We start from the raw sequence: 24292 nt of genomic DNA, 5'->3' as shown, positions 1-24292 counted from the left end.
CGCAAAGACTCCAGTATAACGCTCAACTTCATTACAGATAGCTTTTACTGTTTGGAGGTATGTGGTATTGACCAAGCATTCCTTAGGTGCCTGCACAGATTCCCAATCACCGCTTTGATATGCACGCAACTGTTTTCCTTTAGCTTTTCCCCAGATTTCATCAATCCCTGATTGGTCCACCTTATGTCAAAATCTCTGGCTTCAAAGAGCAGATATATGCCCACCAGTGCCCCTCTCGCAAGTTGCCAAGGAGAGAAAAAGCCCACTCAGCCTGTTTTCCAAGTTGAAAATGATCTCATGCCTCACTAAAAGTGAGATGAGAATCTTGGGGAAATGGGGTAATCAAGCGTGCATCCCATCACATTAGCATTGCTAATCTACTACTTGGAACAGGAAGAACTTTATATTCATACTGGGATATCTGAACAACGTCATGTATCTAGATACAAATCAGTTTTTCAAAGTATGTTAGCTGTGTGTATGATTTGGACCATAACAGATTTGATTTGTTTAACATTTTGACACACTGCATGGGGAAATCTGATAACTTTCTTAATAACTAGTCATTTGATTGCTCAGAACTTGAGTACTGTTGAAAAAGGACACATTTTACCAAAGCTTTTCATCTTTCATTGTTCAAGACAATTCACAATAATTACAAAAGTAAAGGAAAAACATGTATGTTGTTGAGCAGCAAGTACTGAAATGATTGGGGAATGGACTCAGATTGGCAGAGGCATTGCCATGTTAAAAAAGCATCAGTTAACGATGACTGACATTGAACTAAGTTTTGTTTGAAGTTTGATCAGTGCAGGCTGACTGTAGTTGGTCAAGAAATGAGAGAGGCTGTCACCTATTTTCTTGAGTAGAAACAACTGTAGTATCTGAAAATGATTAACTCCAATATATTAGTACTTTTAATTTTGAAGCCGTCCTGCTGGATAATTGCTAGCATGATCAGCTTGTTTCTTGATTTATATCAAACAAAATCATGAATGGACATAAGGCTGTTACCTTTTCTTTCAAAGTGACCATCTTAGATTACTCTGAAGTGTAAAGTGCCTCAAAACATTGATCAACATGTAAAGCTAGCTGATTCATGCTCCTACTGTGCAGTCGCAATGCTCCTGAGAGGATTCCTCCATCAAGTCAAGACATTGCTCTACCTATTAAACAAATGAGTAATATGCTTTATGAATTTCAGTGCTGGTAGGTTCTTACTACATAGGTTTATGTCCCCAAGTCTTGCGGAATGTTCTGAACACCATATTCCTTTGGCGGTTCACAATAAGCAAACATACCGCTTTGGAAAACTCACAACACAGCGCCCAACATTAGATATCATTTCACAATTCAACAATATTTAATTAATAATCCTGAGCGTGCAACAAATTACATTAACGGCCAATTTAGGGATGTCAGTCAGATTCGCAGTATGGCATATTTGTTTACTAGAAGCTACACGTCTGAACACACAGAAGTGTTCTTTACAGGCAGAAATAACACATACACACACTGCCCCTGTTTCAGTGCAATAAAGTAAGTGATTAGAATTCTAAAATTCATTTCCCAGGGTGCCTTGTTGAATCTATTGTTGGTTACAATTTGACAAACCTGGCAGTTAACTGACAGTCATTATTAACTGCCTTCTCCATGACACTGCCCTTACAATTCAGAATCTGTTCAGCAAACAACCAGTAATTTCCTCTCATAGTGTACAAACATTGTTTTCTTTTTCATTGATACTTCTTGCAAATTATCCTGATGAGTGCAAGACATAAAGCTTTGACAAAATGTGATTTTTTTTCTTTTTCAACTTTTGCTTTAAAAATAAGTTTGTAGATTAGATTTAATATCCTATCTGTTCAATACTGAGAAAGCGAAATGAAATTCTAATATAAAATACTGAGAGAGCTGTGAAATGAAACCTACGATTAGTGAAGTCTTAGACGAGTGAAAATCTTTAGGTTTAAAATTACCTTTCAGAAACGGCATCAAGCAGTAGGATGAACATCTATTTTTGCTATTCCAAGATTTTCAAATTGATTCTGCATGCTTTGTGCACTGCAGAATGTTGGGTTGGCTATATCTTTGCCAAAATCAAAAAGTGTGGTGATGGAAAAGCACAACTGGTCTGGCAACATCCAAGAAGCGGGACAGTCAAAGTTTTGATCATAAGCTCTTCATCAGGAATATGGGATGGGACTATTGGGGGGCTAAAGGGGGCTCAATGGGGCTGAGGGATAAATGGAAGGGGGATAGGGATGGGGGGAAAGTATCTGGAAATGTGATAGGTAGATGAAAATGGGGGGTGATGGTGATACGTCAGAGCAGAGTATGGAGCTGATCGTCGGGAAGGAAGATGTACAGGTAGGACAGTTCAGGAGGGCAGTGCTGAGTTAGTGGGTTGTATCTGGGAAAACGTAGGGGGAGAGGAATTGAGGAAACTGGTGAAACCAACACTGATTCTCTGTGGTTGGAGAGTCAAAGGCAGAAAATAAGGTGTTCTTCTCCAGTCGTCAGGTGGCTAGGATTTGGAGGTGGAGGAGGCCCAGGACTTGCATGTCCTTGGCAGAGTGGGAGGACGAGTTGAAGTGGTTGGGACAGTGGGGTTGTTCAGTACGTGTGTCCCAGAAATGTTCTCTGAAACGTTCTGTCTACCTCAATATAGAGAAGACAACATCATGAGCAAAGTCGATGAGGTGTTTGGATGTGTAGGAAAATCTCTGCTGGATGTAGAAAGATCTTTTGAGGTCTTTAATAGAGGTGAGGGGGGAACTGTGAGTGCAGGTTTTACACCCCTTGCTGTAGCAAGGGAAGGTGTCGGGAGTGGAGGGTGTTTTGATGGAGGACATGGACCTAACGAGGGAGTCACAGAGGGAATGCTCTCTGTGGAATATTGAAAGGGAAATATATCTCTGATGGTGGGGTCTGACTGTAGGTAGCAGAAATAGTGGATGATGATGTGTTGTGTCTGGAGATTGGTGAAGTGGAAGGTTAGGACCAATGGGGTTCTATCCTTGTTGTGGTTGGAGAGATGGGGTTCAAGGGTTGAGGTGTGGAAAGTGGAGGAGATGTGCTGGAGGGCATTGTTAATCACAGAGGAGGGGAAATTACAGTCCTTGAAGGAGGAGGCCATCTAGGATGTTCTAGAGTTGAATTGATCTTCCTGGGAGCAGGTGCGGCAGAGGCAGAGGAATTGGGAGTAAGGGATAGTGTTTTTATGGGGGTGTGGATGGGAGGTGGTGTAGTTCAGGTCGCTGTGGGAGTCGGTGGGTTTGAAGTGGATATCCATGTTGAGTTGATCGCTGGAAATGGAGATGGAGAGGTCCTGGAAGTAGAGGGAGCTGTCCGAAATGATCCAGGTGAACTTGAGGTCAGGGTGAAAGGTGTTTGTGAAGTTGATGAACTTTTCAACCTCCTCATGGGAGCAGGAGATGGCAACGATGCAGTTACCGATTGTATTGGAGGAATGGTGGAGAATGGTGTCAGTCTAACTGCGGAAGATGGACTGTACCATGTGCCCAATGAAGAGGCAGTCATAGCTGGGGAAGAGGTAGGTATAGCTGTGGCCAATGTGAGTGCCTATGGCTACCCGTTTGGTCTGAAGGAAGTTGGAGGATTTGAAGGAGAAATTGTTGAGGGTGGGGAATGAGTGTGTCGGTGGAAGGGTACTGGTTGGGTCGGCGGGAGAGGAAGAAACGAAGGGCTTGGAGGCCTTCGTCATGGCGGATGGACGTGTACAGGAACATGTCCATGGTGAAGTTGAGACATTGGGGCCTGGGGAAACAAAAATCATGGAGTTGGTGGAGGACGTGGGTGGTGTGCCGAATGTATATTAGAGGGTCCTAGACCAAGGGGAACAGGACGATGTCAAGATATGAGGAGATAAGTTTGGTGTGGCAGGAGCAGATGGAGACGATGGGTCGACAAGGGCAGTCAGGTTTCTGGATTTTGGGTAAGTCAAAGTTGAGCTCTGAATTACTGTATTAATAATAGTAGCTGATGCATAAAATATTCAAAACTGTGTTCATTAAGATTTGCTTAAATCATGTTAAGTTGCTGTCGTTACAGGTATGTCATCTGAAATATCTGTTGCTTGTGGCTAATTCTTAAAATGATGAAGTTCTGCTGTGCAGTGTCAAAAATATATATGTAGTTGCTTAGGATTTGTTGGGGAATGATTTAATAAGAGCTGTCAGTGGTTTTATCACTTTTAATGAAAGAAGAACAGCACAGAATACATTTTGAACAGAGGACCAAAGCTCTTGGTATTAGGTCAGTTGCTACAAAAGCCTATAATCAGTTAAATACCATACAAAATGGGAAAGAGAAAATTAATAGTTGGGTTGCTTCATTTGCATTAGGATGTTCCACAGCTTGAGGCATTTCAAGCTGTAACAGCAGTACATTTGGCATCATAAACAAGTGCAGACTGTGCCTTCCACTTGTGATTTGCTTCTCTTTATGTGTTAGCCTGCATTCCCACGAATGCATTTCTATTACAGGAGTCAACTGTTTAATCTTGTCCATAACAGCTTGCTTTGAATAAGGTTAAATTCAAGCATTTATTTTTCAGCTGACATGGTGCCTGCTGTTTTGACCAAAGGTTACCTACATAAGGAACCTCTGTGACAAGCCCATTTTTAAAAAGTGAAACTTCTTCCTTTAGAGCTGTTTGTAAAGTTTAAAATTTTAAAATAGTATTCCTGCAAAACATTATTTAGTTTTTATAAAACTATAACTAATGTCGATCTGAGGTTAAAATTTTGATGCATGTCTTTGCAAGAAAACAAGAGACAACCGTTCGGTTGTAAAGGATCTGTATTTATCCCCTTCTATTAACACTTCAAGTTGCTGGGTGACAAATGCTGTGGAGCTGGTATAACAAGTTCAATATATTTTTCCAAAGAACTTTCAGAGTGATCTCACAAATTCCTATGTTGTACACTTTGCAACAAACAAAAACACAGGAGATTCAATTCACAGTAACTGTAGAGTGGATGTCGTGCTGAAACTGAGGCAGTTTTAATTTGGGCAATCTGTATTAACTAATCACTGTGCACCACTCACTTCTGACCTCTGCTGATCAGATTGCACAAGTGTTGGATACGAAACATGGAACAGATGGATCAACCGTATCAAATATACGATGTAAAACTAGAAAGTGTATTAGTAAACATTGCTAAAGTTACTGAGTCATTTGCTCAGCACTTGCTGTAATCTTGTGCAGAGTGCTGTCAAGTCAAAAAAAAAATCATGCTTCATCTTCTGCAAATGATTTCCTGGACATCCAATTTTACCAACACACAATTTGGCTGTGAATAACAAAGCTGCACTATTAAGCATATGAAACTGGGTGTAAAATGTCCTGTTTAAGTTGGGCTTGTCACAATTGAATCCAAGTGGTTTCAGGCATACACAAGCTGGTGGCACAATTAGAGAAGTAATTACTTTCCTTTTTGCTTTACTGTTCATTAAATTCCATTTTACTTCATTTTTGCACTTGTACTTTTTCTGTTAAACATTTGCTTCACGATAGTTAATTGTTGGTGACATTGGTGTTGGGCTTCGCATTTTGCTGGTGTCCATTCCTTTGAGCCCACAGCTAGGTTGACACAAGGAGGATGATTTATGAAAATTTGGCAAATGTGAGATGCAACATACTTTTGAATGCATTAACCATACCTGGAGAATTGCACTGGACTGAAAAGGTTAAGTGTTTCTCTCTCCACAGTTGCTGTGAGACCCTGATGGGTTTCTGCAGCAATTTTCTGTTTTCATTTACTTGCAGGGGCTGTACTTGTGTATATGTGAAAACAAATCTGTATTTGCCACTGCTGAGATGGGTTGTCATTAAAATGTGCATTCTGCTGTAGGATTACCTAATGTAGTGTCTTGATTTAAGATATCCCATAGAATCTTACCTCACAGAAGATGTCATTCACTCCCTTGTGGTGTGCTAGCTCTTTGAATGGAATTGAAGGTTACAACAACACAAAGATTGCATCCTACTGAATTCTTCAAAGCCATCCCGGAAGCGACTAGATTGCCAGGCAGTATGTGAATCAGGGAAGCATTGGTTGAAATGTTTGCAAGAGATGGCACGTTCCATTGTGACTGTGGATATGAGCGGCAGAAATGCTAGGGTGTGCATGAGGACAGATATCAGTGATAATCATGTCATTATTCAAGGGCTTTTTATTAACCATTTCTGAGCCTTCATTGCATTCAGTTGATAAATTTTAGCTGGTCTCTGCAAGATAAGCATTATTGGGCATGCCAGTGCCTGTTATTTCATGAGTAATTATGGTGACATCATTGTGTGCAAGTGACTGGTGCACGAGGGCACTTTGTAAAGTAAGTAGAAAGAATAAAGAAATATGACAGGAAAGAAATTAAGAAATTTGGAAAGAGATCCTAATGTTTTGATTCTAATAACCTGGGTAGTGTTGTTACAGCAATTATTTGATGAAACTTAGAAAGTTTGAATGCATTCTTCAAGTGTAATCAACTGAAACACAAGAAATGGGGAAGGTAAGTATTTTAACCTCACATATTATGTCAGATCAGAAGTTGAAATGAAATCTCCTGAATCCTGGCCACTTCAGATTTGGTTGAAGTTAAATATTGTTATTGTTGTTTCAGCTTGAATTGAATGCCCACACTCCACTTGTTTCACCACCTCCTCACCCAGCCTTTATGATCTTGTCCGACTGTAGTCATTTCAAGCTCTTTCCCTCACTCCCTCCCCATATCCTTTCTGCTGTCCCTCCTCTGCCACCCTTTCTCCTTATTTGTCTCACTCCATACCCCCATCTCGGTTAATCTGTCTTACTTTGACTCCTTTGCTCTGGTAACTTCTCCTCATTCGTGCCTCTTCTCCACACACCCAGGTAACACATCAGATTTCCCACTGAGCTCTCTGTACCTCTGCTCCCACAGCCTCTGCACTGAATGACTTTAGACCCTTTCTGATCTCAAACTCCGATCTCAACCCTTGTTATCCATCCTGCGTTCAGTGCCCTCCTGCCCATGTGAAATTTCTCTCTCCTGCTGACATGCACAACTACCGTCTCAGTCTTTCAACACTCAAAGTCGCACTACCCATCGTATTAATACCACAATAAGATAAGCTCCAATCTAATCCTTAGATCAAATTGTACCCTTATTATTGTCCCCACCTCCGAAACACACTTCTGTTTTTGTGTCTGATCTTGGAAAGATTTTCTTCTGAGTCACTTAGCAAATGTTTCCTTTTATAGCTTGATGTCAAATTTTGCTCCATAAGCCTCTTGTTAAATGCCTTTGGAAATTTTATTTTTATATTAGCATTATATAAACACTGGTTCAAATGGAAAATGCAATGGATACTGTTAATCTAATTAAGAACAAAACTGTTACAAAAGTTGAGCAAAGCCATCAGAATTTGAGAGAAACTGAGATATCTTTCAGGTTGAGGGGAAAGATAAGTTTTGTTTTGACGATAATCCCTCCCTCCAGCTTCAAGATTGCATTATGGTAAATATTTAGGCCTGAAGGCATTAAAGAACATTGAAATTATCTCTAAACTTGATCTCGGTCTAACTTTTAGAGAAAAAAAGATGTTGCTCAAATATCCCTGCTACAGTCCAACACTTGTTCAGTTCAAAATGTTGATTGACTTCAAATTAAGTTTTTAAAAATGCTTAGTTCACGATGATTTGATTAATTTTATTTGCTGAATTGTTATTTATATTTTGTGCCTGCATTTTTGCTGACAAGACCTTAACCTGTCTTAAAAAACTGTTTCAACAACATATTTTATCTTTAAAACAAACGAATTTTGAAAGCGCTGGTAATGTGCAGTTTGCACATTTTCCAGCATATGTACTTGACATCAAGTTCAAAGGTTCATACTTGGTGTCCAGTCCTTCCAAGAGTCTCCTTGACTTTTCTTTGAAGGTATAGAAAAGACTAGAAAGTTAAGTTTCAAGATTTTCTTTCATTTCAGGTAAGTAATGACATGTATCAATGTGACAAGCATCTAATTAAGAACAACTGCAGTTGATAAAGTAGAGGAGAGATCATTGAATATCTTGAATATCTGAGATATCTTTCAGCTTGAGGGGAAAGATGAGTTTTGTTTTGATGAGAATTCCTCCCTCCAGCTTCAAGATTGCATTATGGTAAATATTTGGGCCTGAAGGCATTAAAAAACTTTGAAATTATCTCTAATCTGTCACAAGCAAGGGAAGGGAAAAAAAACTGTGACAGAGCAGAGAATCATAGACTCCCCACAGTACCATACAGCCCATTGCATTGTGTTGACTCTCCAAAGAGAGCATCTCACCCTGACCTACCTTATTCCTGTAATCCCACATTTACCATGGCAAATCCACTAAACCCGCACTTCTTTGGACTGTGGGAAGAAACTGGAGCACCCAGAGGAAACCCACACAGACACGGGGAGAATGTGCAAACTCCACTCAGTTATCTGAGGTTGGAATCGAACCAACATCCCTGGTACTGTGAGGCAGCAGTTAAAAAGAATGGGAAACAATAATGTAATGAGTGTGCTGGAGTTAGAATGGAGTAGGTGGGAGGTCGGCAAGCTATTAAAGATTGTGATGGAAATCCTCCTGCTACTTTTCCTTCTTTTTGAATTTGGTATTCCATGATAATACTTAATTTCTGGAACTGCAAAGTTCATCCTGAAAGTTGGAAATCTAGATTTTAACCCTTGGTGGGTTTTACTTAGATAACCAACACAAATGTAGACTTCTCTTTTGGCTCAGAGAAGATCCAAATACGATTTTGGCACCCACATCCTCGGGCCATCAGTACCCTGATACTGACCTTGGAGTGCATTTTCTCACAGGTCAGACTGAGGCCTGTTTAAAACATGATTTAATTTCCTTCTTCACTTTCATTGGTGGAAAAGAACACTATTCGAAAATGAGTTTTAAGAAAGCCCTTGTGTTCTCACGAGATACCCCTGCATATCCCACTGGCAGTTAAGAGTGAGGAGGGAAATTTCTTGATGGGGCGGGGAGAAACCCAGCCAAGTCAGCCAGATGTGGAGAGAGAGATTCCTGAAGTTACCAGTTAAAGAAGTATCCTTGTCAGAACCTGAGAAAATTAGGTGCATTGGTCAGGGGTAATGTAAAGTAATAGGGTAGGGCAGTAGATCTGGGTTAGGGTCAGTGTGGACTCGTTGGGCCTAATGGTCTATTTCCACACAGTCGGCATTCTGTGATTCTCTATGATGAAAAATAATATGCCTTTCTCCTGTACTGTGGCATCAATACTTATTCTCCTCTTCATCACTGTCAACCATGTTATTCATTCCTCTCCTCTTTCTTGTTCCTTCCAAAACAGCAACAAGCAACATTTTCTTCTCATTTGCCAGGCTTTGTACAGCCACCAAATTTGATCGTGATGTTGTGTTCACATATAAATGCCTTCTATTGTGCTAAGTGTGAAGCTAAAAAAGATTTTTCTTCCCGTTTCCCTGATGTCTCCAACTTCAATATTAAATGTTAAGATATACTTTGTCTGACCGTGCCATGTCTTTACACCATTTTGAAAATTAATTCAGTCAAATTACTTTATTTGGCTAATTACTGCTTTTGTGTGTCTGTTGATTTCTCAATTAGCCCTTGAGTAGCATGTAATATTTGAGAAAAAGCTATTCGCAAAAGAGATTATGTTTATTATTTTTAGCTGAATATAAATTGAACCTTATCTGGGCAATTTTGGAAATGCTGATGAATAAATTCAAAGGAGTCGAGTTCAAATTGCTTTGAATTTCAGATCTGCTTTATGCTCCTTCAGTTACATGCAATACCATCATAACTACTTTAATGTACTGTATTTTCATTATATTTTGAATTAAGCAAAACTGTTTCATGTGATTATAGGCTTTTTGATATGACAGTATAGTTGTGAAGGAAGTTCAATTTTAACGTATTTTGATATGACCCCTGACATTGTATTATCTGGTTATAAAATATTGGTTTGACAGTTTTTACTCATGAAGATAATGGTCCTTTTGAGGTTTATGTTGAAACATTTTTATAGAGGAGAGAATAAAAAGTTCAGTAATATGGTTTCTTTTCACATCATTATCTTTGAAAACAAAAGTGAGGAAAAGGACCTTACTATAATTTATACAATGATGTAGAAATAGGCAGCTATGTTCTCTTAGTTTTGCTTGGTGACCATCTTTATTGCTTTTTTGCTCTACAGCTGTTTCTCATATTGTTACTGCCTTCGTAGGATTCCTGGGATCTTTTTAGGGTTGTTTTAACACACATAACAATGAACACACCACAACCACCAGGTCCCCACAATCACTCCATTGTGCCCTGTAGAAGCATTACATTTGTCTTTATCTCAGAGTAGTCTGAGACTCCATATATGTACAATTAATGTGCTTTTTCATGATGGGAATTTAGTTTGTTTATGTGATGTACTACAACATCATCCTGTTCCTTCTTTGCATGGATGGAAAAAGGCAACTTTCAGCAAGGTTATAATACAAATGTTCTTTGAGTGATCGCTCTGTATCTAGTCTGATCTAAATAATAGTTTCTCACTGCATTTGTAATTTCTGTCTTGAAGTGTTTCCATGGCATGTAAATATGTTGGTATATAACAAAATGAATTGTTGTAAATATTAGCATACTTAAATTGTTATGGAATGATAAATGTGTTGGACAATAATACTATTAATGGATCCATTAATGACTGATGTATAATAGAAATGCATGCTCTGAAAACCACCTGGCATGGAGTAAAAGCCTATCAATTACATTTTCAGCAATAAAATATAATTTAAAAAGCATTAAAATATTATGCCAGCAATAATGGAAATCATAATTATTTCAGAACGCACAATACAAGGCATATGATTTTTCATTTTCACTGAGGGACTGTTAGGGAAAATTGACTGAAGTGGATTGCATAGGAATTCTGAACGGATTTCACAAAATGACAAACCGATTGTAAAATGCATAGTGGTCAACTGGGAGTGTTTTAGGTTTTAGACTTAACGAAAAATGAAATCTGAGCCTTTGTTTTCTGGTTTTCCATTAGAAAGGAAGGGATGTGTTAATGATTCATTCATGCAATGTGGGTGTTATAGACTAGACCAGCATTTGTTTGCACATCCCTTACGCCTATGGGGATTATTCATGGCATTAGTTCACAGCAGTGCAAAAGAATGGAACCCTTTCCTGTGATACAACATGTACGATTGTCGTCAAGCTGTTATGCAGGGCAGCACAAGTAGACACAATAATACGATGCAACTGAGAGATTCTATCATGGGCAAATCGAGAACCTCTTCCCTCTGGACAAGTCTCTGGTGGAGAACTACCTTCTTGAGGCATTGCAGTCTTTGGATGTAGGCGCACCCACAGTGCTGTGAGGAAGGAAGTTCCAGGATATTGATCCAGTGACAGTGAAGGAACAATGATTATTGTTACAAGCCAGGATGCTGTCTGGCCTGCAAGCGAACTTGTAGGTTAGATTGTCTGTGACTCTTTCTATATTGTGGGATTGGAAGAGGTGTGGTATAGAAGGAGGCAGTACTTCAGGCAGGTAGGCAAGACCTGTCTCATCAGAATTGTTACAATAGCTATTGGAGGCAAACACTAAGGGACATAAAGCACTGCCTAGGGTGGTGATGGTGACACCCCATCCAGGACACAACAGATGAAAGGAATAGAACTCAGTTTGCTGTCCATGTTACTAATGAAAGCTGATACATTAATTCTTCTGCAGTTGCTGTCACAGCAAACACTTGTTCATCGTGCAGCAATGACCACACTGACTGCAGTTGCCAGAGAAGGTGCATCCCAACACCTCCTCAAGGGCAATAAGGATGAGCCTGCCAGCCATGTTCACATGTTGTGAACGAAAGAAGTAATATCCTCTTGGCTTGGAATGATCTGCTGCGGCTGTCTAGGCCACTTGCATGGAGTGGGTGCAGAAGAGCTTCACTCAATTGATTCTGCAGTTGAGAGGGTTGGTTTATGAGAAGAAATTGAGTAGACTGGGACTATACTCATTGAAATTCAGAAGAATGGGAATGGGGATCTTATAGAACATATGAAATTACGAAGGGGATAGATAAGATAGAATCAGAGAGATTGTTTTCACTGACAGATGAAACTAGAACTAGGGGGCATTGCCTCAAAATAAGGGAGAAACAGATTTAGAACTGAGTAGAGGAAGAACTTTTTCACCCAAAGGTTTGTAAATCTGTGGAATTCATGACCCAGTGAAGCAGTTGAGCTACCACATTGAATGTTTTTAGGGAAAATATAGAGTTTTGAACAGTGAACGACTTAAGGGTTATGATGAGAGGATGGGTAAGTGGAGCTGAGTCCACAAAAAGGTCAGCCATGATCTTATTAAATGGTGGAGCAGGCGCGAGGGGTCAGATGGCCTACTCCTGCTCCTAGTTCTTATGTTCATATATTCTTATGTAAGGTCACAACATAATAGCTGTCTCTTTGTGAAGAGCGTATTCCTCACATGCTTGAGGCCGTTTTAATATCTTAGTCGGTTAAATAGTCAAGTATTCCATCATGCTTTGCTCCTGTATTGTAGTCAGAGAGCAAATATGAAAAGGATGGGATGGTGCTGAAATCTTGGTTTTGATGAAGAAACAGATTGGCGACAATTCCTATGATGCGCCAAGATAGACGGACAAGTAAGTTGTCAAGATGAGTTAGAGTTACAGGGGATATGGATAGGTGAAGTGACTGGGCAGGACTTTGGCAGATGAAGTAACTGAGTGAACCTTTTCATTTGGGCAGGAAGAATAGAAAAGCATGTATTATTTAAATGGAGAGAGATTACCTTTCTTTATAGCTTTTCTCATGAATTTCTTGGACCTTTAAAGATTTCCCAATCCCCTAGTTTCCCACTAATCTTTGCCATTTTGTATGCATTAGCTTTAAATTTGATACCCTCCTTTTATTTCCTGTTACCTGTGGCTGATTATGCCTTGTCCTACCATCCTCCTTTTCACTGGTATATACTTTTCCAGAGCACTGTGAAAAATCACTTTGAAAGTCCTGCACAGTCCTTCAATTGTTCCACCATAAAGTCTTTGCTCCAGGTCTATCTTAGCCAACTCCTCCCTCATCCCATTGTGGTCTCCTTTATTTATCCACAACACACTGGTATTGAATTTGACCTTCTCATTCTCTATCTGTCTTTTAATTTAATCAATACTATGATAGCTCCTCCTGAGATGATCGCTAACTATGAGATAATTAACTATTCCTGTTTCATTACACAGGACCAGATCCAGGATAGCTCAGTTTCTCCTGGGTTCCATTGCATATTGCTCAGGAAACTATTGTAGGTGCATTCTCTGAACTCCTCAAGGCTACCTTGACCAACATGGTTTGGCCGAACAATATGTAGTTTAAAATCCCCCATGCCTAGCAATGACTTATCCCTCTTACTATTTCTGATTTCCACCCACATTGATTCGATCTTTTTCTCCATTAAACCTGGATGATTTCTCAGCACTGCCCTGTTGTCATCCTCAAGTATCAGAGCTGCACCACCTCCCTATCCTTTCTGTCTGTCCTTCCAAATAGTCCTATACCCATGTATATTTAGCTCCCAGTCATGAACACCCTGCAACCATGTCTCTGTAATCATACCAATTTGTGATGATTTGTGCTGTCAACTTGTTTAAGATGCTGCCAGCGTTCAGGTAAAGTGTCCTTTTGCTAGTTTTTAATACCTTTTTGAATCCTAACAGCTTGACCAGAAGAACCCTTGTTTTTAAACATTCCCACTTTGCCTGTCACTATCTCCACTCATCATTGTGCTACACTGCTCAGCTGCTTCTTGCTTTTTATTTACTCTATTGATTCTCTTTTCCGCTGGCCCTCACCCACTCTAGCTAACTCAGAGCCTCCCCTTAGGTTCCCCTGCCAAACTAGTTTAAAGTCCACCCAACAGAGCATTGCAAACCCCACCAAGAATACTGGTCCTGTCTCTGTTTGGGTAAAGACCGAACCTCTTGATCGGGTCCAACCATGTCCAGAAACTGACTCAGTTGTTCAGAAGTCTAAAGCCCTCCCTACTACACACTCTCCCAGCCATGTATTAAACTACCAAAGCTGCCAATTCCTCGCCTTGCTCGCATGCAGCACAGGGAGTAATCCAGACTACCTTTTGAAGTCCTGGCTTTCAATCTGGCTCCTAACTGCTTAAATTCAGCCTTCAGGACCTCATCCCTCTTTGTACTTACGTCATCGGTACCAACGTGTGCCTCAACCATTAGCAGGTTCCCTTCCCCACTACCCCTCCCCAAAATTCTCTGCATTGGCTCAATCACCTGCAGGACCCTTGCACCAGGGAGGCACCACACCATCCTGTTGTCATAGAGCAGCTGCTGAAGCGCCTCTTTGTTCCGCTAATGATTGAGTCTCCTATCACTGCAGAACTAACCACTTTTTTTCTCCCCTCTCTGTGCAGCTGAGCAACCCACAGTGTTGTGGGTACTGCTTTGGCTGCAGTTCCCTGAGGTATTATCACCGCTGCCACACAGAGTACTGGTTGGTTATTAGGATGGCCTTAAGGGACTCCTGCACTACCTGTCTCATCTTACACTTGTATGCGATGCTTACTCGTTCCCTAACCTCCTGCACCTGTTTACGCTGTGGGGTGACCACCTGCTTGTATGCGCTATCCACGGAATTCTCATTCTTCTGGATGTCCCTCAGAGCCTCTAGATCTTGTTAAGGCTCCATAACCCAGTGCTTGAGTTGGGGGTATTGATGGCACCCCCTCGACATGTCTTGCTCATCGATGCAATCAGCATCCAAGAACGTCCATGTGTTACAAGTGGAGCATACCACTTGAAAGAGTTGACCTGCCATCCCTTCAATTGACCCCAAAATTACCCACTTAAAAAAAAAACCCTGTACGTGCCATGTGCAGGTTGCTGCTCCAAAGACAAGTGGTTTCGTATTTGCTCATGTAGCTGGATCTCCCCAGTTACAAAGTATTCTCCGCACTTGTGTTGCGTTGCTCAGCCACTGACAACAATTCTGCATGTCATGTCACAGGAAAGTGTTCCACTGTTTTGTCACTCAGCTGCTCCATGAACACAGATGATGAATAATTCAGGTCTGTGGCTGAGGTTCCTGGCAGAAATCTCGATGCCTTAATAGCAAGCCAACCTTAATCTGCCTTGCCTTCTAACCAAACCAACATGTGGCAGGCTGGCCTCTTGAAAATAAAGGCTATTCCCTTTACACTCGGCTCATGATTTTGTAAGAAACCCTGGCACAGATGCTAATGACTGACATAATGAGAATCACAAGCAAACCCAACATCTAATTAAACAAGCCAAAGGTACCCTGAAGCAAATGTTAAGGTGCCTGGACCAATTGATAAATGTATTACAGTGTAATCCTGACTGAGCCTCCAAATTGAAAATATATTTCCCTCCTGCCATGTAATTCTGCTATTGGCAGTGTCAAGCTTTTTATGGGCTCAATACCAAGCTAGCAAACTCTTGACCAGCTAGAACTGGATTGCTTCAAGTTTTGTGTCATTCTGAATAAATTAAGAAGGAAGCAGCCTGGAGCACTTTCAAGTCCTGTATGTCAAGGAGTCAGTTTTTAAATGATAAGTTCTGCCCTCGAGGTCTTCAACTGCGACCATGGCAACAGGTTTACTCGCAAGGTCTACCACCAGGGAATTGCATCTGGGCCTATTCCGTTATCATCCATGAGTACTTCATTAGCCTCTCAGAGAGACCCCTCTCTCCTATTATCTAAAAGCCATGTTTGCCTGTTACTAAGTGTATGCTAGTTGGGTGGCACAGTGGCTCAGTGGTTAGCACTGCTACTCCTCAGCAGGAGAGACCTGGGTTGAATTCCACCCTCAGGCAACTATCTGTCTGTGTGGAGTTTGCACATTCTCCCCGTGCCTGCGTGGGTTTCCTCTGGGTGCTATGGTTACCTCCCACAGGCCAAAGATCTGCAGATTAGGTGGATTAGCCCTGCAAAATTGCCCATAATTTTCAGTGATATGCAGGCTAGGTGGATTAGCCATCGGAAATGAGGTTTACAGGAATACGGGAGGGGAGTGGGTCTGGATGGGCTGCTCTTTGGAGGGTCGGTGTGGACTTGATGGGCCAAATGGCCTACTTATGCCTGATAAGGATTGTCTGATTCTATGAAATAAGACCTAGTGAAATTGTGCCATTGTGATGGTTGATGTCTTTTAACTCCTCAGCTGTTGAGTGGTTTACATGGTTTTTTTCACTTAAAGAAGAGAGGCAGTGATTGCCATTTAGTGTCTGTGCTGCTTATAATCCCAGCTGATAGTAATACAAGTCAGACCCCAGAATGAAATCTAACTTGAAGGATTTTTCTTTTGTTAATCTTGGTTAATATTGCGGTCAATCACTGAAACAGTCACATGAGGCTGCAGCATTTCTGTAACAATTGGATAGAAGTTTATGATACAAAAGGGGTAAATGAAAACATCCTCTTCAAATTTAGAAAACTGTTCACTAAAGTAACTTATAAAGCACATAGAACAAAGTTTCTAAATTATTTTATGGCCCCATCAATTTACAGAGGTTCAGATCCAAAGAAAGTCTACTCCACATCTCAACTCCTTCGAGTTCTAATGAATGGACTCCTGACAGTTTCTTTGCTGTGTCCTGTCAATACAATTTGATGTGTCTGTTCCCATGAGTTTTATTATATAATGTGAGCTCATCTACAACTCTGAGGGCCAAAGCTTTCTCTGTTCAAGTAATGTGCAAGCTCTCCTGAAATTGAAGTTCCACAAACAAGATTTTCAATATGATAACAGTTTCTCCTTTGAACTGCCCGGCATTCCAGTAAGCAGAGAAAAATAAAAATGTGCTTCTGACCCCAGTCAGGTCTCCTCTAATCTGCTGTAAAAGCTTTCAATCTCCCTGTGAAATGTTCAGATTGCATCCGCCAACATTGTCACTCATGGCACGCATGCTGGTTCCCATCCCATAATGTTTTCCTCAATCTTGGAAAGGAGCCAGTTGGAAACTCTGCCTTCTCTCCTTTGCTTGCAAACTTGGGCCAAAAGAAGGGAGCGAGGTAGCCCTGCGTGACATTTGGAGGATTGCATATCCAAGTAGGATGTATAGAGTTGCGTGAGGAGTTAGAAACCATTCTGTTGAGGAGAAAGGAAAGTGGACAGTGTAGTATTTGGAGCAGGAGGATGAAGACTGACTTTTGCTGGAGTAAATCAGAGGAAGTACTGGTAATTAGAGTGGAGAAGGGCTAATAGCACTTATGCTGGGCTAGGGACCATTGCTGTGAGCAATTCATTCACAACTACGTGGAAAGAGAATTTTGTTTGTATAAGAGATCTACACTTAAATATTACTAACCACAGAATTCCCTCATTGTTCCCTTGCTTCACTGAAGCTGTGCAGTAATATAGATCTTTCCCCATGCACGAGACTGGCTCACAGTCACTGAACATCAATGTAACACAGATTTCTGTAATCTTGCAGCAATCTGCGTTATTGTTTTCTCAATATTCATATGGAGACCTGTATTATATTTAATAAAAATATTGTCAATCATCATAAAACTAGCAATTTTTGGACACACACACCCCAAATATCAGAGGGGCATGTTAAAGGAATAGTCTTTCAAGTTGACATGTGCTGATTAGATTAGATTAGATTAGACTTACAGTGTGGAAACAGGCCCTTCGGCCCAACAAGTCCACACCGACCCGCCGAAGCGCAACCCACCCATACCCGTACATTTACCCCTTACCTAACACTACGGACAATTTAGCTTCGCCAATTCACCTGACCCGCACATCTTTGGACTGTGGGAGGAAACCGGAGCACCCGGAGGAAACCCACGCAGACACAGGGAGAACGTGCAAACTCCACACAGTCAGTCGCCTGAGTCGGGAATTGAACCCGGGTCTACAGGCGCTGTGAGGCAGCAGTGCTAACCACTGTGCCACCGTGCCGCCTCTGGTGAAGGGACAGCAGAGGTAAGAAGAAAGTGCCAAAATTGAAGGCTATTGATGCTGAAGTTGTGGTATTTTACATTCTGATGTAGGAAAGAAAAGTAAGCAAGAAATTTTACTGTTAAGTTGCCACTGGTGTATGTGATAATATTTTGTGTCTAGCTGCGATTCAGGAGATGAGAGCCAATGTACTTGGATTGGTTATACTGCTAAGCTTATGTTGCTAATGAATACTGTTGCAAACCACTTCAACTCCAGTCAAAATCAAATTCAACTCCAATGCAGTATCACAGGAAATTAAAACAAAATTCTTCAAGGCATCCAGGATATTTTATAAACCTCAGTAGACTTTTATGTTTATATTTTGAGAAATTGGACATACCTATTTGCACATTCTAAACATAGAAATTGTATTAATTTGGAGCAGTCATCTGCTTATTCCAAGATTATTGACCCACCTGCTGTTCCTAGACTGTGAATGCACGAGACTTGTCATATGAGTTGGGTTACTTGATGATATATTATTCATGATTACTTTCAGCTTCACGGTATATGATTATTCTTTTTGGAAATGGATTTTAAAGTGGACAAGTGATGTGTAATTTTACACTTGATTTATATTCCTTCACTTTCGATGTTAAGAAATAACACAATTTAAGTTTCATTTTCAATCAGTTTGCGAAGTGGTGTTGTAATGTCTAAAGTTTGTTGATACATGCATTTTTCTCCAATGTTTACAGCCTCGGAGTAGACCTTGTGCTGAACAGTTCAGTGCATTAAAGACAAGTAATGTTGTGTAGGGACATGAGTCCAGTGCCTCAGAAAGGCAGAACCACCCAGAAGGCAGTCAGAAAAATGGTGTCATTAGCTCAGACATCTTCAGAAATGTCAGGGCTGGGGAAAAGTCCTGAGTAGTTTCAGAGAAAAGCATCTAGAAATTGGAAACTGAGTGTAGAGCAACCAATGTGTTTGCTTTGAAATTGTTTGGAAGTCAATGAGAAGAAAGCTGCAGAAATCAATCGTAGTTGTGCCAACTGAAGGGAAACTTTAAGGAGCAACAGGGTGATCCTTCATCTGTAAGGTTTTTGGTGATGGTAAAAGAGAGAATTTTTAACTTATGATATTTATCTTATTTTCTGATCAGTGTGATAAAGCTTCTTTGGATAATTTTACAGTGTAGAACAGTTTATCCTCATCCTTTTGAGAATAAACGTTCATGTTCTTTTGTTAAAAGTGCACATATGGCATCTTGTAAATATATTCAATGTCTGACCACCACAATAACCAAAATATCAAGACTAAATCTGTGTATCTATGAAGTAGATTTTGCTGTGTGTTCTGACCTGTCCAGTATTACCATGGAATCATAACTCATGCTTACACACCTATTGTGCAGCATCACATAATGAAAAGTAAAGAATTATGCTTTGTATTCTATAAATGGATGATTCTCATGCTGCAGCTGTGAGTGTATCTTTGGCACCAGGAATCAAATAGTGACCATATCTTATCGCTACTTATTCAACCTCATGCCAACATTGCAGACCAGGTAATTAGGAGAAGATGAGTTGATATATGGAATAATTAATGTGAAAGGAATTTATCTTCGGTTGTCGTTTAGCAATTGACAGATGACTTCTATGAACAATGGAAAACAATTTCTATACATCTAACAAAAGGGAATATATGTGGGACATGTTTATGTCACCCAAATCTATCAGATTTGGTAGGCTTTGCTGAGGATAGATCTGACTTGTTATTTTACAGTATTAAATGTAAAGATTTTTAAAAATCTAATAGGGCTTTGTGATGTTAATGCCTTCTAGTTTTGTTTTGACTTGGTATTCATGCATGTTTCAGTGTTCAGGTCCATACCGAACATAATAGCAAACTAAACCTGCCTGCTCCTGGCCTACGGCTGTGAAAACCTTTCCTATTAATGCACTTATCTAAGTGTCTTTCAAACATTGTAACTGCACCTGCATTCAGCCCTTCCTCAGGAAGTTCTTTCCACATGCGAACCACCATCTGTGTAAAAAATAATTGATCCAGTTTTCTTTTTAAAATCTCTCTCTCTCTCCTGTCATCTGAAAAATATAACCTGAGTCTTGAAATTTCCCATCCTAGGGAAAAGGCACCTACCATTAACCTGAGAAAGATCACGCTTTCTGGTTAGAATAAAATATAAAAAATAGAAAAACTTCTTTCTTAAAATTTCCTTTCAACTTCATCCTCTTCTCTACATGCAATCCATGCCCTTTATGTCATATATTTGATTGAATAGTTACATGGGTTACTTATAGTCATTGATTCATACAGCACGGAAACAGATCCTTTGGTCCAACTAGTCCATACTGACCACTTCCCAAATTAAGCAAGTCCCTCTTGCCTGTGCTTGGATCATATCCCTCCAAATCTTTCCTATTCATGAACATAGGAGGAGAAAGTGAGGTCTGCAGATGCTGGAGATCAGAGCTGAAAATGTGTTGCTGGAAAAGCGCAGCAGGTCAGGCAGCATCCAAGGAACAGGAAATTCGACGTTTCGGGCATAAGCCCTTCATCAGAAAAAAATCCTGATGAAGGGCTTATGCCCGAAACGTCGAATTTCCTGTTCCTTGGATGCTGCCTGACCTGCTGCGCTTTTCCAGCAACACATTTTCAGCGCTATTCATGAACATATCCAAATGTCTTTTAAACATTGTAACTGGAGCTGCATCCACTGACAGCTTTCTGTGGCAGTTCATTCCACACACAAACCATACTGTGTTTTAAAAAAACGTTGCCCTTCATGCCTTTTTCAAAATTTTCTCCTCTCATCTTAAAACTTTGCTCTCTAGTTCTGAACGCCACCTCCCCCCCCCCACCCCCCCCCCCCACCAACTATTTGAGGGAAAAGACCCTTGTAATTCACCTTATCTGCATCCCTCATGGTTTTATAAACCTCGATCAGGTCACCCCTCAACCTCTTATGCTCCAGCGAGAAAGGTCCCAACCTTTCCAGTCAAATTTTTTATATCTCAAACCGTCCATACCTGGCTACATCCTAGTAAATCTTTTCTGAACCCTCTCCAGTTTAATAATATCCTTCCTCCTCAAAGTTTGTAGCTGGGGTGCCAGTTGTCATAGTTGTGGGTATGTTCACTGAGCTGGGAAGTTGATTTGCTGATGTCCCCTGTCGAGGTGGCATCTTTAGTGCTTTGGAGCCTTTGAAGGCAAGTGTGCTAAATCCCTTCTTATTCTCTCCGTCTACCTGTGATGCCAATTTCAAAGAATTATGCACCTGAACCCACAGGTCCCTCTGTTCTACAACACTACCCAGGGCTCTACCATTAGCTGTATCAGTCCTGTCCTTGTTGTATTATCAAAATGCAATACCTCACTTTTATCCAAATTAAACTCCATCTGTCACTCTTCAGCCCATTGACCCAAGATTTATACACTTAATTGTAAGGTCCTAGGGAGTGTTGCTGAACAAACAGACCTGGAAGTGCAGGTTCATATTTCTTGAAAGTGGAGTCACAGATAGATAGAATAGTGAAGAAGGCATTTGGTATTCATGTATTTATTGATCATCACATTGAGTTTTTGAGTTGGGAGATCATGTTGCGGCTGCACAGGACATTGGTTAGGCAACTATCGGAAGACTGTGTGCAATTCTGGTCTCCCTGCTATAGGAAGGATGTTGTGAAATTTTCAAGGGTTCAGAAAAGATTTACAAGGCTGCTGCCAGGGTTGAAGGGTTTGAGCTCTAAGGAGAGGTTGAATAGGCTGGGACTATATTCCTTGAAGTATTGGAGGCTGAGGGGTGACCTTATAGAATTTTGAGGGGCTTGAATAAAGTGTTATGAAGTTGAATGCATGTACTGTACCTTTAAGACAGAGTGAATGCTATTCTGAACTGAGAGAATACAAGCACCCGTGTATGTAACTAGATAGCACTCTCAGAGTAGAAAATTGAAAATATGTAATATTTGGCTGTGAGTTGTGGTTGCTATTTTGCCAATTCAAATTTAATCAATCATTTTAAATTATGCCCGGTTACTAAAATCCAATCAAGTTTGCAAACTTGTTTTGCGAACATTGAACCAATGATGCGATTCAATGTTGGGGATATAAAAATGCGGACATTTTGAAAATTGGAGAGAGAGCAACTGCCATTGAGAGAGATTCAAGAAATTAGCAAACATTCTATATCAAAGGTACCTTTTCATATGAAACGTACTCTCAGTAAAACGAAAAAAGACAAACCAGGAATTCAGTAACCAGAAGAGTGAAGTCACACAAGATGACAGTGGTTATGTGGTTTTGAAATTAAGTCGATGTAATTTTAATAAGTGTCTTATTGGAACAGAGTTAAAAATGACACAACACCAGGTTATAGTCCAACAAGTTTAATTGGAAGCACACTAGCTTTCGGAGCGAAGCTCCTTCATCAGGTGATGGTGGAGAGCTCAATCCTAACACATAGAATTTATGTGTGTATGAATTCTGTGTGTTAGGATTGAGCTCTCCACTATCACCTGATGAAGGAGCGACGCTCCGAAAGCTAGCGTCCAATTAAACTTGTTGGACTATAACCTGGTATTGTCATTTCTAACTTTGTACGCCCCAGTCCAACACCGGCATCTCCAAATCATTATTGGAACAGCACTTCGTTACAGCTTTGGAGGCTTAGAGTTGTGAATAGTTGTTGCTTTATGTTCAGTTTTAGAGTTAAAAAATAAATTGATGTTATGTTCTTTAAATAGTGGAATTTGGGAGTTCTCTGTCGCTCATATTTTTACAGATTATGAGGCAAGGTGAGCTTCTCTGGGTATTTGGTTTAAATAACAGAAGGATTCACCGCCATGTTGAAAAGGTAAATAGGCAAGGACTTTCTCTGTGGTGGGAGAGTCCAAAACTAAAAGGCACAGGTTTAAGGTGACAGGGGAAAAACTTAAAAGGGACCTAAGGGGCAACTTTTTCACACAAAGGGTTGTGCGAGTACAGAATGAGCTGCCAGAGGAATTGATGGAGGTTGGTACAATTACAACATTTAAAAGACATCTGGATGGGTATGCATATAGGAAGGATTTGGAGGGATGTAGGCCAAATACTGACAAATGGGGCTAGATTAATTTAGGTTATCTTGTTGGAATGGACGAAATTAGACCAAATAGTCTGTTTCCATGCTGTACATCTCTATGACTGTATGGCTCTAATTAATCAAAATCTCTTTCTAATCTTAGATAACCTCCTTCACTGTCTACTATCCCAAAAATTTTAAAAAGGGTGGGAGCAAGTGCACAAAGACTAATATAGGTTTTCTTGCCCCTTGTTTCTTCAGTTATTACTTGCCTTTTTCTGTGTAGGAAAGGCATGATTTCATTTGTCAATTTGGCAAGAACTTGGAAAATATCATGTCAGGAGTCATGTATACAGACTCCATTTATCTTTCTTATTAGTCATCTTAATCAGATTGCTTCCCTTGTTTGACATGGTAATAGTTTGGGAAACACTTTTCTGCCAATTCCCAAATTAACAACTGTATTAGTAATGGATTTGCTTAGAACAGCAGGATAAACATCAATTGCACTATCTAATTCTACCTCTTCCAGTTGGGACAGAAATAGGGTTATTGGCATTATTTGCATCAGCTGTTTCATTCCTCCAATAAATGATGTAAATTAATAAAATTAAGGTTAACCAAAACCAGAAGGAATTCTCAGTCTCAGGCCATCATTTTCATTTAGCCAGTGATTTACTTGTTACACACTGTCAACTGTCTCAGCACTATTACAATGTGTCAATGATTGAAAATGGTAGATGAGCAAGAGCTGACATTGGGATGTCCAAATTCACTTGATACCATTTTTGAGATGAGCCTGTAACTGGGTACCCAGCACTTCAAATCAGTTTTTAACTGTTGCCAACTAAAATGTGAGAGCTACAATCTTTGAGCTGTGATTGGCTATTGCTGAAGGAAACACTAAAGCAAGAAGCTTATTTTTCAAACCTCACATCAGTAAACCTCAACAAACAATGAAAGGGGCTGGACTTTGTATAACATAATCCTTACGGTATCTCCACATCGAAGCATGAGTAATTTGAAGTTGTAACACTTAATAAGACATTTCAGAGCTCCAATGACACTTTAGGAGATGAGTTAATCCTTGATTTGTAATTCACAATAGTATTGTTATGCGAGCACTGCACTAAGAAGTGTGCTTTCACTTTCATTGAGGAATATGACAAAGCATATGTTGCCCTGTCCTAATGCAAACTAAGCATTTGAAAGTAA

At 40.3% G+C, this 24292-nt stretch overlaps 1 protein-coding gene across 8 annotated transcripts in view; it reads left to right on the top strand.

Annotated features, from left to right (window-relative positions):
• Positions 1-24292, top strand: part of chl1b (cell adhesion molecule L1-like b) — an 892764-nt gene that overhangs the window by 254493 nt on the left and 613979 nt on the right. The window lies entirely within an intron of this gene.

Source organism: Hemiscyllium ocellatum, chromosome 14 (assembly GCF_020745735.1).
Source record: "Hemiscyllium ocellatum isolate sHemOce1 chromosome 14, sHemOce1.pat.X.cur, whole genome shotgun sequence".
Classification (NCBI taxonomy): Eukaryota; Metazoa; Chordata; class Chondrichthyes; order Orectolobiformes; family Hemiscylliidae; genus Hemiscyllium; species Hemiscyllium ocellatum.
The sequence above is the reverse complement of the archived record's forward strand: the minus strand, read 5'-3'. Positions and strand labels throughout refer to the sequence as shown.